The sequence below is a fragment of the Aegilops tauschii genome, chromosome 7 (genome assembly GCF_002575655.3).
Source record: "Aegilops tauschii subsp. strangulata cultivar AL8/78 chromosome 7, Aet v6.0, whole genome shotgun sequence".
Classification (NCBI taxonomy): domain Eukaryota; kingdom Viridiplantae; phylum Streptophyta; class Magnoliopsida; order Poales; family Poaceae; genus Aegilops; species Aegilops tauschii.
The window spans coordinates 467,421,649-467,425,084 of record NC_053041.3 but is presented as its reverse complement, the minus strand read 5'-3'; the positions used below and the strand labels follow the sequence as shown (position 1 = coordinate 467,425,084).

General features: G+C 47.7%; 1 long non-coding RNA gene across 1 annotated transcript; it reads left to right on the top strand.

Moving 5' to 3' along the window:
• The first annotated feature begins 1,100 nt into the window (after positions 1–1,100).
• On the top strand, positions 1,101–2,686 carry LOC120969413 (uncharacterized). Its single transcript, XR_005763603.3, has 2 exons — positions 1,101–2,292; positions 2,420–2,686. It is a non-coding gene; the product is annotated as an uncharacterized lncRNA (long non-coding RNA).
• Positions 2,687–3,436: the final 750 nt, after the last annotated feature.

Below are 3,436 nucleotides of genomic sequence, written 5' to 3'. Positions count from 1 at the left end.
GCACACTCCTTGAGTTGATCGCTTTGGCGCCGTCACTAGGTTTTGCATGTGTTGCTAATAGCCACCTCCACTCGCTGCCGGTTGTGTGATCGGACCTAGCAGTCCACCGCACGACATTCCTCCTGCATGCGCGGATACCGTTAAAGGCGGTGCACTTGCGCCGCTCTGGCGAACCTGTTCGTGGGATCCGATCAGCTACGTGGGAGATCGACGAGGAGGAGACGACCCCGGAGACGCGCTGCCGTTGCACGACACTGCAAGTCTAGTAGTAACGATCTGTGATCCATCTCTGTTAGCATGTTTCTGGATGTTCTGCGGGTAGGAAAATTTTAATTGCAGTCGACGCACCCTACCGTAGAATCCAACATGTGGACCCTTTAAAATGCTATGAAAATATATTGACAAAAGCTCCAAGACTGTTCATTTTTGGTTAAGTAATCCAAGATCACATTGAGTTCATAGAAAAGCCAATTGTATTGAACATCGGCTCAGGCCTGAGGGAATCGCCACATCAAGGAAGTTGCTCCAAAGATCAATAATTTGAAGGTGAAAGCATGAAGACATAGTGCTTGGGATCGTGCCAGTGTGCTGAGGTTAAGGTAACGCAGCCTGTTTAGTTGCCCAAGTTCAGGTGGTATTTGACCAGTAAGTTGATTGTTGGGGATGTGGATTCTTGTGAGAAAAGTGAGGTTGCCAATGCAAGAAGGTACCTGACCATCGAGATTAAGTGACTCAAGTCCAGTGCAACGGCACAAGACTTATGTCTCCTGCTGCAAGTAACGCCAGACCAAGTGCAGAATTGCTGTGAATCATTTTTCCACGAGGCTAGGAGTCCGGCAGAGCTGGTGAGATGGAGTTTAAGGCAGCGGAGAGCATGGAGGTCGGTGTTAGAAACATTTTGGAGTGCCGTGGCACCTGATGAAGACTCGAGGAATATCACAAGGGAGGCGAGGACAAGGACCAGAGGACTTGAGAAAGTGAGTGTACCCACCGGAGGCATGCTTGGACAGTTTTGGAGAGGACAACTGTGGTTCCCAGGAAACAAGAATGCAAGGGAGGATTCACTGGTGCGCTGTAGTGCTAGTCCTCCTCCCACGACAGTTTGTCGGACCAGCACAACAGCGAATCCATGGATGACGAGCTCCGTCACAGATGCAACAGGATGATATGTTGCAGGGGAGGCAAAATGGAGAAGGGGAGGGTTGTGAGTTGTGACGCATGTTCGTTAATTTGGGCTTCCTCTGGTGCATTTATATAATTATACAAAGTAGATAGGTTGCTCTTGCTCGGTACGAAGAGCTTGGAAGGAAAAGGGAAGAACCGGCCTTCAGCCAATCAAGCATTAGTTTAGATTATTCTTCCAATACCACTTTGAGATCAGTCAATTTACCCCCATCAAAAGAAAAAGATAGTCAAATGTACTATGCATATTCTGCTTCCACTTCATAAAGACATAAACAAAGGCACCACTTCAATTGCAGCCAATCAAGCATCAGCATGTAGATCCCTAGTGCCTTTGCTTGTTGGCATGCATAATACTGCAGAAAATGTAGGGCCTCTTTGATTCTTAAGATTCTTGAAACCAATGAATATGGAAAAGCATACTCCCTCAGTAACATAATACTGCAGAGGTAGTACAAGATTAAAGTCGCATGCCTTGAATCCTACTAGATGAATTTGAAGAGACTGGCTTGTTCAAAGGAAGACCGAGCCTTGAACTGGGCAGTTTCCTTGTGCATGCATCCTTCCCACCCACTTCCACCAATGTCAAGATGACAACTGGTACCTACCATGGCATGCTTCTGAGACTTGGAACGAATAGATGACACAGGCCAAGAGACATTTGGCGAAACACGCTCGCGTATCATCGACGAACGATGTGGACTGGGGTACTGGACAATAATCAACTTAAGTTAAGTCCTAGCTTAGCCACAAGTCATGCAGACTTTTCCGCACCATGTGCGAGAAGAACTGAGAAAGTCTCATCTTCGGCAGGTTCCAGTCAACACAGGCCTTTTTCTTTTCTTTTCTTTTATCTTAACAGCCCCAGTCAAGGAAGAAATGCATAATTTTGGATCGGTATATATAGGTGCTGAAGCTTGGCGGAATGGCAATCGTTCCCTTTCTGTGTATAGGTTTGCGGGACTGCCGCGCACGGGAAGATGCTGCCACCCAACTGTCGCCGCCTCCTTGCTCGGCTTCTTGCCATCCTCATGTTACTGCTGTTAATCGTCGGTGGCCATGCAGGTCGTGGTGGAAGGTTTGGTCCACCTGCACACTGCGATACTCGTCGTAAGTACCCATGCATGTTTCGTTTTTCTTCAAGTTCCCATGCATGTGTTCATACTTCAGTCTAGAATACGTGCCGAGTGTACTCTGTTTCCAAATGGCCTGATATGTACTTTGAAAATCATCGCAGAGAACCCAGGCGGCTGCCCTCGTTTGCCGCCTCCGAACTGTGCAGGCTGTGGATAGCAGCGGGTCTCATTCCCGAAGCATATGTCCTCGACGACGGTCTTTTAGCATGTCTTGTACTCCCTCACTTGCCAAATATTTGTCTTTCTACACATTTTAAATGGACTACAACATACAGATGTTTGTAGTCATATTTTAAAGTATAGATTCATTCATTTTGCTTCGTATGTAATCATTTGTTGAAATCTTTAAAATGACAAATATTTAGAAACGGGTGAGTATTATATTTCTCGTGTTATAAGAGATATTTATCAAGGCCACAATCATTTACTTACAACATGTTAAGGAAAGCAAGCATAGCTGAATATATAAGACTGGTGACGGGCTTCCGGCTTCCGGCTTCCGGCTTCGAGGATGTTTCCCCTTCGAGCATCCTATGCGGCGCAACCCTGGAATATTTCCCCTTCATCGCTTGCCTACAAAATCGGAGCTGCCAGCTACTGGCGCTTGTGGTCGGCTGTTTGGCATAGGCCGGCGTGTGTTCCGGGCTGCTGTTTCGGTGGTGACCTCGTGGATGGTACGATGAGGTGAAGTCGGAGCCACTTGCTTGGGGAGAAGATTTTTTCCGAAAAGAATGATGACCCCGGCCTCTGCATCAAGACGATGCATGCAACCATTTTGGTAATTATTTATCAAGACCTCACAAAGTAATACATCAATAAGTTTGAAGCCATCATCTCAGCAACACTTGTCGCTACTCTTATCGACTTGGTGAAGGGGTGTAGATTGTCTGAGCCGCATACCCAAACCTCACACCAAAACCTAATATCTAAAGCCGGAGGGCCCAACCAAGCCACGTTGCCGGGTTGGGGCACACACCGGTCCGACGCACTCTCAGTGGTCACCGCACACGCACGCTGCAGAGGCAGCCGTCACCGTCTTCCACCGACCCATCTTCAGAACAGGTACTGACGCATCGACCTTGCCAGGCCTAACTGCCGTCGACGTCACCACGATGCCA